Source organism: Nomascus leucogenys, chromosome 5 (assembly GCF_006542625.1).
Source record: "Nomascus leucogenys isolate Asia chromosome 5, Asia_NLE_v1, whole genome shotgun sequence".
In the NCBI taxonomy this organism is placed as follows: Eukaryota; Metazoa; Chordata; class Mammalia; order Primates; family Hylobatidae; genus Nomascus; species Nomascus leucogenys.
The window spans coordinates 41,613,821-41,627,822 of record NC_044385.1 but is presented as its reverse complement, the minus strand read 5'-3'; positions in this window follow the sequence as shown (position 1 = coordinate 41,627,822).

Here is a 14,002-nt window from a genome sequence, read left to right as displayed (position 1 = left end):
GACACTGCGTATGCAATTGCATTTAGCTTTATTAACATTAAATTTTTTAAATGTACAAAAAGATCAACCCATTACTGCAGCTGAACAACTCCTGACAGGACAAAAGGAAAATAAAAAGCCTGGACAAGATATATGGTAGAGGGATGCACATACAAAGAGCTGGGAAAAAGGAAAGATAATTTTATGGGGAAGAGGATTTGCTTGTGTCTCTCCAGGTGACAATCAGGTGCCTGTGTGGGTGCCCACCAAACATCTGAAGTTCTATCATGAACCACAGCATCTAGTGGACCCACCTGTACAGTGCAAATTGAAGGTTTAAGGATTGCTTTTAAGCCTTGATTTGCTTTCTCTGTGCCTTCTGTTAGAAGGGGCCTGCTTCTCATTATCAATGGTTAAGTTTTGCCCCGTGGTAATTAACCAAAGAGGCAGAAACTGAGTTACAAATGCTTCAGCAATGGCATGCCTCCCAGCTACAGCCACAGAAGTTTTTGCTTCTGTTTCAATAGGTTTACTAACATGGGGGTGAGGGTATGCTTGTGTTTTTGCAGGAGATGAACAAACCATGTAGGTGCCCTCCAGATGTGTACGACCATGGAACAGGAGACTGGAAGGACCCATGGAACCCAACCATGGACTGGGTTCCGCTAGTACGAGCCATGCTGAGAAAGTGCTGGAGTGCCAGGGTTTTACCTATAGATACTTAACGAACACATGCTTTTTTTTTTTTTTTTTTTTGAGATGGAGTCTCACTCTGTCACCCAGGCTGGAGTGCAGTGGCATGATCTCGGCTCACTGCAAGCTCCACCTCCCGGGTTCATGCCATTCTCCTGCCTCAGCCTCCCGAGTAGCTGGGACTACAGGCGCCCACCACCACGCCTGGCTAATTTTTTGTATTTTTAGTACAGACGGGGTTTCACCGCGTTAGCCAGGATGGTCTCGATCTCCTGACCTCGTGATCCGCCCGCCTCGGCCTCCCAAAGTGCTGGGATTACAGGCGTGAGCCACCGTGCCCGGCCACAACGAACCAATGCTTTCTGACTGAACTCCTCTCTACCCTGAATACAAGAGACCCTAATTGGTAGGCAGGAGTATCATCACCCCTATTCAGCATGAAGTTACAGAAGATGGACCTTCATCCTTCTGCAACCCCTAGGATTAAGGGTCCTCTCGTAAAAGGGAAAGGGGAGATATGTAGGAAGCATTCAAACCAGAGCGACTCCATTTTGAATAAGGGCTAAGAAAAATGAAGCTGGTTCACCAACTGGCAATTAAGGGCTGCACAGCCTGTGATTGCCTTGCTCAATTAATTTTAAAAAGAGGCCACCTTATGCTAGTAATAATGATAGCTGTGGCTGCCTTTACAAAAAAGAGAAGGGGGGCATGTTGGGAGAAAAGCTGAGTGTTGGGAGAGAAGCTGAGGCAGGGCTTGCATGTGTGCTAGACTTGCTGGCTCCTTGCTTCTAGCACTGCCATTATCTCAAGCAGCCATGTGTTTCTCATTCACTTGATACACTGTTTGCTTTCAAACCCCACATCCTCACCACCTGTTTCTTTGTTGGATTACCAATAAATAGCGTGGGTTCCCAGAGCTTGGGGCCTTCGCAGCCTCACACCATGGCCCCCTGGTCTCACTTCTCTCAAACTCTTTTTATCATTGCTTTGACTCCGCCGGACTTCGTCGCCCCCACGACCTGGTGTTGGGTCTGATCACCCCAACAGCAGTGGGCAAGGTGAACCCGTTGGGCAATTACAGCATCTTCTGGGAAAGATAGATCCTGTAAACAGGTAATTTTAACACAACATGTTAATTGAAAAGGTAAAAATAAGCAAGCAACAGTTTTCATGGAATGGCAGAGGAAGTTGCATTAGCAAAACTTGCAGAGGAAGTCTGGGGAAAAGTTTCTTGGAAGTTGTAATAGGGAACTGAGTCTTGAAGAACAAGGTATTTTGCACAATGTGTGGACGCCGTGCTCTCATAAGTCAGGGAAAACAAACCTTGTAAACAATTTGAAGAGACTTATTCTGAGCCAAGTATGAGTGACCAAGGCCCAAGGCAAAATCTCAAGAGGTCCTGAGAACATATGCCCAAGGTAGTTGGGTTACAGGTTGGTTTTACACGTTTTAGGGAGACATAAGCATCAACCTAGACATGTAACATGCATTGGTTTGGTTCAGAAAGATGGGATAGGTGGATACAAAGATTTTCTGATTGGCATTTGTTGAAAGTTATTATCTAAAGGCTAGGAATCAATAGAAAGGAGTGTCTGGGTTAAGATAAGGGGTTGTGGAAACCAAGGTTCTTATTATGTAGAATAGATGGTAAATGTCTCTTATCAAGCCTTAAAAGGTGCCAGACTCTAGTTAATCTCTCTGGATCAGGAAAAGACCTGGAAAGGGAAGATGATTCTCTACAGAATGTAGATTTCCCCACTAGAATGTAGATTTGCCCACCAGGGCCATTTTAAAATATGCCAAAAGAATGTATTTTGGGGTAAAATACTTTGGATTTCTTTCAGGGCCTGCTCTCTGTCATGTGAAGCTATACTAGAGTCACGTTGGAATTTGTTATTACTACAAAGAGTGGGCTTAGTCTTAAGATCTCTATTTTAGTGCCTTTTTTTTTTTTTATATAGATAGAGTCTCACTCTGTTGCCCAGGCTGGAGTGCGGTGGCGCCATCTTGGCTCACTGCAACCTCCGCCTCCTGGGTTCAAGTGATTTTCCTGCCTCAGCCTCCTGAGTAGCTGGAATTACAGGCGTGTGCCACCATGCCCAGCTATTTTTTGTATTTTTAGTAGAGATGAGGTTTCACCATATTGGTCAGGCTGTTCTTGAACTCCTGACCTCGTAATCCACCTGCCTTAGCCTCCCAAAGTGCTGGGATTACAGGCATGAGCCACCGCGTCTGGCTTTTTCTTTTCTTTTTTTTTCATTTCTTTTGAGAGGAGGTCTTTCTTTGTTGCCCAGGCTGGTCTTGAACTCCTGGGCTCAAGCGATCCTCCCAAAGTGCTGGGATTACAGGCGTGAGCACCACACCGTGCTTAAAATCTCTTATTTTAATGTTAATGCTGGTCAGTTGTGCCTGAATTCCAAAAGGAGAATGGTATAATGAGGCGTGTCTGATTCCCTCTTCCCATTGACGGCCTGAACTAGTTTTTCAGGCTTACTTTAGAGTGGGGGTGGAGGTCTCCATTCAGTTGGTTGGGGGGCTTAGAATTTCATTTTGGTTCACACAAAACTCTCAGTGGAGGTCCCAGCGTGGTGGGCTCTGCATCTAGCCGTCACTGATGCCAGGACTCAAACTAGGAGCAAAGGAAGAAAACCGGCTAGGTGGGTTCAACAATCTAGGGAACCTGGTGCATCCCCCTCCACTAGCCTTGGGACTAGAGTTTGTGTGTGTGTGTGTGTGTGTGTGTGTGTGTGTGTGTGTGTGTGTGTGGAATCTCGCTGTCACCCAGGCTGGAGTGCAGTGGTGCAATCTCGGCTCACTACAACCTCTGCCTCCGCCTCCCAAGTAGCTGGGACTACTGGTGCGTGCCACCACACCTGGCTACCTTTTTTTGTATTTTTAGTAGAGAAGGTTTCACCGTGTTAGCCAGGATGGTATCTATCTCCTGACCTCGTGATCTGCTCGCCTTGGCCTCCCAAAGTGCTGGGATTACCAGAGTGAGCCACTGCGCCCGGCTGGGACTAGAGGTCTTCTCTCACTTGTACCTTGGGGATGGAGGCCAGTTGCTGTTGTTCTAAATTAAGACCTACCCTCTTATAATGGCTGGCCTTGACTCTGAAGCCAATATATTAAAAAAAAAAAAAAAAAAAAAAAAAAAAAAAAAGACAGAGGGATTAATTAGAGCTTTTTTTTTTTTTTTTTTTTTTTTGACATGGAGTCTTGCTTTGTCACCCAGGCTGGAGTATAGTGGCACGATCTCAGCTCACTGCAACCTCCGCCTCCCAGTTTCACTTCTGCCTCAGTCTCCTGAGTAGCTGGGATTACAGGTGCCTACCACCATGCCCGGCTAATTTTTGTACTTTTAGTAAGAGACGGGGTTTCACCATGTTGGCCAGGCTGGTCTTGAACTCCTGACCTCGTGATCCGCCCGCCTCAGCCTCCCAAAGTGCTGGGATTACAGGCGTGAGCCACCGCACCTGACGGTTAGAGCTTTCTTTTTGGGAGTGTAGTACTCTTCTAGCCTTGTGAACATGTCCTAATCTGCTATGCTTTCTGGAGAGAAGGGTGGCATCTATGGAGATGGGATGCCTATTCCCACCTGTTATAAGTCTCTCATTTCTCACCTGCCATCATAATTTCTGGGGAACCCTCTTCTGACGTAAGTAATGAGATCAAGCAATTTCTTTTGAACAAGATTTCCATCTTTCCAGCCACGCAGGAACCAGGTAAATGGAAAACCTGCGCCATCTTCTGGCTAAGATGTGAGTAGCTTTCTGAAGAGCCATTGTTCTTTAATATTAGATACAGGTTTTCCTCTGCTTTTCTGGCTGCTAAATTGGGGGTTCTTCAAAGAACTTTAAGGTATGTATGCCTGTGCGTGTTCAGTGACGAATCAGGGAAGAAACTAGGTTGAAATACAGACTCTGATTTGTACATGTGTATGTGCAGCGATCCAGGGTTCTGACGTAAACTGTTCATGGGCCACACCCTGAGAAACAGTAAAAATGTTACAGCGAAGGCCAAACCTTCATTTCATTAAAGGGAAAATCTGATCACAAAACTCTCCAGATTAAAATAGCTCAGTTGTCCAGGTGGGGTGGCTCATGCCCATAATCCCAGTACTTTGAGAGCCCAAGGCAGGAGGATCACTTGAGGCCAGTAGTTTGAGACCAGCATGGGTAACATAGTGAGACCCCATCTCTACAATAAATAAATTAGTTGGGCATAGTGGCATGCCTGTAGTCCCAGCTACTCAGGACACTGAAATGGGAGGATTACTTGAGCTCAGGAGGTCGAAGCTGCAGTGAGGCATGATTGTACCACTGCACTATGGCCTGAGCAACAGAGAGAGACCCTGTCTCAAAAAAAAAAAAAAAAAAGATCAGTGACAGCATAATGCTGAAAGGATAAATTCCACACTCCTTCAAGTAGCTTAGAGGGCCCTTCCTGAGCAGGACCCTGCCTGTCTGCCTGGTTGCCTGTCTTTCCAGTTCTCTCATCTTATGTCCCAGTCATACTTGACTCAGGAGTTTTTGGAACTCACTATTCTGGCATCTCACTTTGAAATGTTGCTTCTCTCTCTGGCCACCATGCCATACTCCTCCTCATTGTTCCTTCACCTGACCACCTGGCTAACTCTTACTGCTCTGCAGCCTCTGCAGATGGTTTTCCTGACCCCTCTTGTACCTCTCATGACATTTTTTTTTTTTTTTTTCCAAGACGGAGTCTTGCTCTGTTGTGCAGGCTGGAGTGCAGTGCTGGGATCTTGGCTCATTGCAACCTCCGCCTCCTGGGTTCAAGTGATTCTCCTGCCTCAGCCTCCCTAGTAGCTGGGATTACAGGCACCCACTACAATGCGTGGCTAGCTTTTGTATTTTTAGTAGAGATGAGAATTCACCATGTTGGCCAGGTTGGTCTAGAACACCTGACCTCAAGCGATCCACCCCCTTTGGACTCCCAAAGTGCTGGGATTACAGGCATGAGCCACTGCACCCAGCCCTCAGCTCATGTCTTTTTTTTTTTTTTTTTTTGAGATGGAGTTTCACTCTTGTTGCCCAGGCTGCAGTGGCTCAATCTCAGCTCACCGCAACCTCCACCTCCTGGGTTCAAGCAATTCTCCTGCCTCAGCCTCCCGAGTAGCCGGGATTACAGGCATGCGTGCCACCACACCCAGCTAATTTTGCATTTTTAGTAGAGACGGGGTTGCTCCATGTTGGTCAGGGTGGTCTCGAACTCCCGACCTCAAGTGATCTGCCCACTTTGGCCTCCCAAAGTGCTGGGGATTTACAGGCGTGAGCTACCTCGCCCGGCCTCATGTCATTTTTTTCTAAGAGACAGTTTCACTATGCTGCTGAGGCTGGGGTACGGTGGTTTTTCACAGGTGTGATCACGGCACACTACAGCCTCAAACTCCTGGACTCATTCAATCCTCCCACCTCGGCCTCCAAAGTGCTGGGATTACAGGCATGAGCCACTGTTCCTGACCAGTAAGCGTCTTTTTTTTTTTTGAAATGGAGTCTTGCTCTGTCACCCAGGCTGGAGTGCAATGGCATGATCTCGGCTCCCTGCAACCTCTGCCTTCTGACTTCAAGCGATTCTCCTGCCTCAGCCTCCCGAGTAGCTGGGATTACGGGCATGCACCACCATGCCCAGCTAATTTTGTATTTTTAGTAGAGGCGAGTTTCCTTATGTTGGTCAGGCTGGTCTCAAACTCCTGATCTTAAGTGATCTGCCTGCCTTGGCCTCCCAAAGTGCTGGGATTACAGGCGTGAGCCGCCATGCCTGGCCTGCAAATCAATCTTAATGACTGCTAGGGCCGGGCGTGGTGGCCTATGCCTGTAATCCCAGCACTTTGGGAGGCTGAGGTGGGTGGATCACCTGAGGTCAGGAGTTCGAGACCAGCCTGACCAACATGGTGAAACCCCGTCTCTACTAAAAATACAAAAAAATTTAGCTGGGGATGGTGGTGGGTGCCTGTAATCCTAGCTACTCAAGAGGCTGAAGCAGGAAAATCATTTGAAACCGGGAGGTGGAGCTTGCACTGAGCCGAGATCGCACCATCACACTCCACCCTGGGCAACAAGAGGGAAACTCCATCTCAAAAACAAAACAAAACAAAAAAACAAACGACCACTAAATCTGCTAGTGTTTTCTTCTTCTTTTTTTTTTTTTTTTTTTTTTGAGACGGAGTCTTGCTGTGTCCCCCAGGCTGGAGTGCAGTGGCTCAATCTTGGCTCACTGCAAGCTCTGCTTCCTGGGTTCATGCCATTCTCCTGCCTCAGCCTCCCGAGTAGCTGGGACTACAGGCGCCCGCCACCACGCCCGGCTAATTTTTTGTATTTTTTAGTAGAGACGGGATTTCACCATGTTAGCCAGGATGGTCTTGATCTCCTGATCTCATGATCTGCTCGCCTCAGCCTCCCAAAGTGCTGGGATTACAGGCGTGAGCCACCGCGCCCGGCCTCTGCCAGTATTTTCTAAGTGTATCCTATAATAGCAATCTTACTTAGAGTACTCAAATGATAAATTCTAGCAACAAGTCTCCTTCAGAGTGCAGACACTGGAAAGGAGCAGGATATGGGCAGAGGTGGGGGCACCTGAGGACTGAAATCCATGGCCAATCCCTGAAACCCTCACATCTGTATCTTGTTGCTCAATATCCAGGCCAGGCAAATGGATCTAACTGGCCAATGGAAAAGCTGGGATTGGAAGGCAATGGAACCTGGTCATAGTCAGAGACAAAGCACCAACAGGTATGAGGATCACGTCCACCTTCCTGTACTGTCGGTTAACAACCCGGCTGGGGTTGAAACTGACCTTCTGAGGCTCTGGCCGCACTGGAGGTCAGGGACACTTGCACTACAGCCAGGCCTTTTCTGCCTTCCTTCCCCTCCTGTCTGGTTCCTACTGAGGACTCAGCTAAATGAACGTGTTTTTCTCCATTGGTCTGGATGGTTCCAGAGACAATCAGCTGCAGTGCCACAGTGGAAAGTTGGAAGGAAGAGAGTGAGTTTGGGTGGATGTGGCCCAAGCCTGGACTGACTTCATTTCTAGCCTATGAAGATGATTAAATAGTGACTTAGGTACCTTCTAGGTAGCTCTTCAGGTCTGGAATTCTCAGCTCTGCATTCCTTCTCTCAAGGTTTCATCTCTTACGGAAGAGTTAGTTGGTTATCTGATGGGATAGGAAATCTGAATATTGGGCCGGGTGCTGGTGGCTCACACCTGTAATCCCAGCACTTTGGGAGGCTGAGGCAGGCGGATCACTTGAGGTCGGGAGTTCGAGACCAGCCTGACCAACATGGAGAAACCCCCTCTCTACTAAAAATACAAAATTAGCCGGGCATGGTGGTGCATGCCTGTAATCCCAGCTACTCGGGAGGCTGAGGCAGGAGAATCGCTTGAACCCAGGAGGCGGAGGTTGCAGTGAGCAGAAATCATGCCATTGCACTCCAGCGTGGACAACAAGAGTGAAAAACTCCGCCTCAAGAGGAAAAAAAAAAAAAAAAAAAACTTGTAGGGAAAAGAAAGAGATCAGACGGTTACTGTGTCTATATAGAAAGGGAAGATATAAGAAATTTCATTTTGACCTTACCCTGAACAATTGCTTTGCCCTGAGATGCTGTTAATCTGTAACTTTGCCCCAGCCACTTTGACCCAACCTCTTTGCCCCAACCTTAAGCTCACAAAAACATGTGTTGTATGGAATCAAGGTTTAAGGGATCTAGGGCTGTGCAGGACGTGCCTTGTTAACAAAGTTGACAAGCAATATGCTTGGTAAAAGTCATCGCCATTCTCTAGTCTCGATAAACCAGGGGCACAATGCACTGCGGAAAGCCGCAGGGACCTCTGCCCTGGAAGGTCGGGTATTGTCCAAGGTTTCTCCCCATGTGATAGTCTGAAATATGGCCTCCTGGGATGGGACAGACCTGACCGTCCCCCAGCCCAACACTCGTAAAGGGTCTGTGCTGAGGTAGATTAGTAAAAGAGGAAAGCCTCTTGCAGTTGAGATAAAGGAAGGCCACTGTCTCCTGCCTGCCCCTGGGAATGGAATGTCTCAGTATAAAACCCGATGGTACATTTGTTCAATTATGAGATAGGAGAAAAACCGCCCTATGGCGGGAGGCGAGACATGTTGGCAGCAATGCTGCTCTGTTATTCTTTACTCCACTGAGATGTGTGGGCGGAGAAAAGCATAAATCTGGCCTACGTGCACATCCAGGCATAGTACCTTTCCTTGAACTTAATTATGACACAGATTCTTTTGCTCACACGTTTTCTTGCTGACCTTCTCCCTATTATCACCCTGCTCTCCTACCGCGTTCTTCTTGCTGAGATAGTGAAACTAATAATCAACAAAAACTGAGGGAACTCAGACTGGTGCCGGTGCAGGTCCTTGGTATGCTGAGCGCCGGTCCCCTGGGCCCACTGTTCTTTCTCTATACTTTGACTCTGTGTCTTATTTCTTTTCTCAGTCTCTCATCCCACCCAACTAGAAATACCCACAGGTGTGGAGGGACTGGCCACCCCTTCAAGTCTGAGTGTTGTTTGCCTGGAAGTGAAATTTCCTGTAACTTCTTGAGCTTTAAAAAAAAAAATACCAGTTCTTAGATTTCTCCCTTCCTCCCCCTACTCTGGGGTGTAGCTTGGGCATTGAGCCTTTAAAATATCCCCAGGTGATTTGAATGAATAGCCCAGGTTAAGAACCACTGCCCGAAAAAGACAAGCAGCAGGTTTGTGCTTTTTTTTTTTTTTTTTTGAGACCGAGTCTCACTCTGTCGCCCAGGCTGGAGTGCAGTGGTGCAATCTCAGCTCACTGGAACCTCTGTCTCCCGGGTTCAAGTGATTCTCCTGCCTCAGCCTCCTGAATAGCTGAGATTTACAGGTGCCCCCACGTCCAGCTAATTTTTGTATTTTTAGGACAGACGAGGTTTCACCATGTTGGCCTGCCGGGTCTGAAACTCCTGACCTCAGGTGATCCACCCGCCTCGGCCCCAAAGTGCTGGGATTACAGGCGTGAGCCACTGTACCCTGCCAGGTTTGTGCTTTTTGGACAGGTGGGGCTGTGTGTTGTACCTGTCTGCTAACAAATGTTCATACACCTGGGCATGGTGGCTCATACCTGTAATCCTGGCACTTTGGGAGGTCGAGTGGGAGGATCGCTTGAGGCCAGGAGTTTCAGACCAGCCTGAGCAACATAGTAAGACCTCGTCTCTACAAACAATTTTAAAAAACCCACTGTGGTGGTGTGCACCTGTAGTCCTAGCTACTCAGGAGGCTGAGGCAGGAGTGTTACTTGAGCCAAGGAGGTCGAGGGTGCAATGAATCCTAGTCTCACCACTGCACCCTAGCCTGGGTGGCAGAGTGAGACCCTGTTTTTTAAAAAAAAAAAAAAAAAAAAAAGTTCAGTCTGGGCATGCTGGCTCACGCCTATAATCCCAGCACTTTGGGAGGCTGATATAGGAGGATCACTGGAGCCCAGGAGTTCAAGACCAGCCTGAGCAACATGGCGAAATCCTGTCTCTACTAAAAGTACAAAAAATTTGGTGGGCCTGGTGGCATGCACTTGTAGTTCCAGCTACTGGGGAGGCTGAGGTGAGAGGATCACCTAAGCCTGGGAGGTCAAAGGCTGTGGTGAGCCATGATTGTGTCACTGCACTCCAGCCCAAGCAATAGAGTGAGACCCTGTCTCAAGAAAAAAAAAAAGTTCATACAGGTGCAGACTCAGTCTGAGAGTCGTTCTAACAGGTAAAATACCTCCAGTGGCAAGGCGGCAAGGGAGGGGGCTTGTGTTTCTTTCTGCCTCTAGCCACTGGAGGCAGAAAAGAACTCAGCAATTGTGAATGACCACAGACTGGAAAAAAAGGGGAGTGTTCTCCAGGCTCTCAAAGTTTAGTGTTTAGAATCACCAGAAGAGCTTGTTAAAACTCAGATTTTTTTGGCCTTACCCCAGAGATTGTGATGCAGTTGGTCTAGGCTAGAGCATACATTTGCACCTTTCCTAGGTGATGCTGATGATGGTGGCCTGCAGTCACATCTTGAGCAGCAGTGCCGTCTATGCCAATGGATGGTGTGTGCAAAGGCCTAAGGGTGTGAGAGTCCGGCTTATCCTGGGGTAAGTGCTTAGTGAGATCAGAGTTAATACGACTGCTGGAGGTTAAGGTGGAGGCTAAATTATGAAGAGCCTAACATCCATGCTGAGTTTAGACTTGACCCTGAGTCCACTGAGAAGCTACCTAATTAGGTATACAAGTACTTAGGGTCCTCGGGTGGTGGGGTGGCAGAGGCCAGATCTCAAGCCATCTGCTCCTGAGGGTTCTGGGATGGTAGAAGTGGTGATGGTGACTGCACCACAGTTGTGGACACCAGAGGGGGCAGGGGGCTGGAAAGGGGTTGAGAACAAGGATAGTGGACACTTCTGCACTTTCCCTAAGGCAAGGCCATCTCCCTAGAGTGGTCCGTTCAAGGTCTCATGATGTCTGATGCTTGATTTGTGAATTTGGAGGGTGTTTTTGGATGAGATCAACATTTTTTGTTTGTTTGTTTTGTTTGTTGTTGAGATAGGGTCTAGATCTTTCTCCCAGGCTGGAGTACAGTGGCGCCATCTCAGATCACTGCAGCCTCTGCCTCCTGGGCTCAAGTGATCCTCCCACCCTCAGCCTCTGGAGTAGCTGGGACTTCAGGCACATGCCACCATGCCCAGCTGTGAAACATTCTTCACAGAAAATTATCTTCTGGGTCTTGAACCAGCTGGCCCACAGTGTAGATTTTGGACTTGCCCACCTGTATAACTGCAAAAGCTAATTCCTTATGATAAATCTTTCTAAATACATACACATCCTCTCAGTTCAGTTTCTCTGGAGAACCCTGACTAATGCAAGGTTGGACAGGAAGTTTCTGCTCTCAGTCTTTAAGAACATGTGAATCCTATTCCTCATGGCATGGGGGCCGCTGGATATGTTTCTTCTCTTTCTGGGGGGAGTGGGGGGAGAAGGAACAGGGTCTCTGTTGCCCAGGCTGGAGTGCAGTGTGTGATCATTGCTTACTGCAGCCTCGACTTCCAGGCTCAAGCGATCCTCTCACCTCAGCCTCCAAAGTAGGTGGGGCTGCAGGTGCGTGCCACCGTGCCAGGCTGATTTTTTAAGTAATTTATTATTTTTGAGATAGGGGCCTTACTCTATCACCCAGGCTGTAGTGCACGATCATGGCTCCCTGCAGCCTCAATATCCCTGGGCTGAGGTGATTCTACCATCTTAGCCTCCGGAGTAGCCAGGACTACAGGTGTGCGCCACCACGCCCGGCTAATTTTTGTGTTTTTTGTAGAGACGGGATCTTGCCATGTTGCTCAAGCTGGTCTCAAACTCCTGCGCTCAGGCAATCCGTCCACCTCAGTCTTCCAAAGTGTCGGGATTACAGGTGTGAGCTATTGAGCCCAGCCTAATTTACTTTTTGTGGAGACCAGGTCTCACTATGTTGCCCTAGCTGGTCTCAAACTCGTGGGTTCAAGTGATCCTCCACTTTAGCCTCCCTGGAGTGTTTTCAGACAGCTATCCTGAAGTTCCCAGGAGAGTAACACATGGCTCTGGGCTTGAGAGGAGTTGAATGACGGGGTCCCTTTAAGACATTATCATTTCTTCTGTTCTCCTGGAAGAGTAATGCTGGGGGCATGCCCAGTAAAGCCATTAGGCAGGAGGAGCCATTGAAACACCGCATCTGTCATCAACTGTGTCTAGAGAAGAAGAATGTTTAAACCATGAGGGAGGGTATCCAGAGTGCCCGGCCTTGGAAATTCTTCCCAGGATGTGGGGATGTAGGGTGAGTGGATAGACTAGGTCTTCTTTGTCTACATCCAAAAGATGTGTCCTTTTTTCACTTGTTTGTTTTCTTCTACTCTTTATTTTAATCTTTAAATCTTCTGTTTGTGTTTAGGGAGAACTGAAATAAACTTACAAATTCAGGCTGTGCATACAGATGTTTATAGTAGCTTTATTCCTAATTGCCAAAACTTGGAAGCAACCAAAATGTTCTTTAGTAGGTAAATGGATAAACTGTGGTACATCCAGACAATGGAATATAACTCAGTGCTAAAAAGAAATGTGCTATCAAGCCATGAAAAGACATGGAAGAGGGGCTGGGTGCGGTGGCTCACGCCTGTGATCCCAGCACTTTGGGAGGCCGAGGCAGGTGGATCACCTGAGGCCAGGAGTTCATGACCAGCCTGGCCAACATGGCAAAACTCCGTCTCTACTAGAAATACAAAAATTAGTTGGGTGTGGTGGCGCATGCCTGTAATCCCAGCTACTCAGGAGGCTGAGGTAGGAGAATCGCTTGAACCTGAGAGGCGGAGGTTGCAGTGAGCCGAGATTGTGCCACTGCACTCTAGCCTGTGAGACAGAGAGAGACTCCATCTCAAAAAAAAAAAAAAAAAAATTGGTTTGCATGGTTGGGAAGGGGGTTGGAGAAGAATAGGGAGCACACGAAGAACTTTTAGGGCAGTGGAAATATTCCATATACCTTTATGGTAGGCACATGTCATATATTTGTCAAACCCGTAGGATGTACACCACCAAGATTCTACCCTCAGGTTGAATATGGAGTTTGGGTGAGGATGATGTGTCAGTATAGGTTCATTCACTGTAGCAAATGTACCACTCTGGTGGAGGATGTTGATAATGGGAGAGGCTGTGTGAGTGAGGGCACAGGTATGTGGGAAAGCTCTGCACCTTCCTCCCAATTTTGCTGTCAACTTAAAACTGCCTTTTAAAATTTTTTTGGAGACAGGGTCTTACTTTGTGACTCAGGCTGGAGTGGAGTGGTGCAAACACCGCTCACTATAGCCTCAACCTACCAGGCTCAAGCAATCCTCCCACCTCAGCCTCCCGAGTAGCTGGGACTATAGGCACACGCCATCATGCCTGGCTAAGTTTTGTATTTTTTGTAGAGATGGGGTTTCACCATGTTAGCCAAGCTGGTCTCAAACTACTGGGCTCAAGTGATCCTCCCACCTTGGCCTCCCAAAGTGTTGGGATTACAGGTGTGAGCCACTGTGCCTGGCCAAAACTGCTCTTAAAAATAGTCAACACAGCGAGAGCCCCGTTGCTACAAAAAGTTAAAAAAAAATTAGCCAAACGTGGTGTTGCACACCTGTAGTCCCAGCCAGTTGGAGAGCTGTGGTGGGAGGGTCACTGGAGATGGGGAGTTTGAGGTCGCAGTGAGCCATGATTGCATCACTGCACTCCAGCCTGGGTGACAGAGCGAGACCCTGACTCAAAAGAGAAAAAAAAGGCTCTCGAGAATATTTCGAACTAATATGGTAGCCATGTGTGAGTACTCT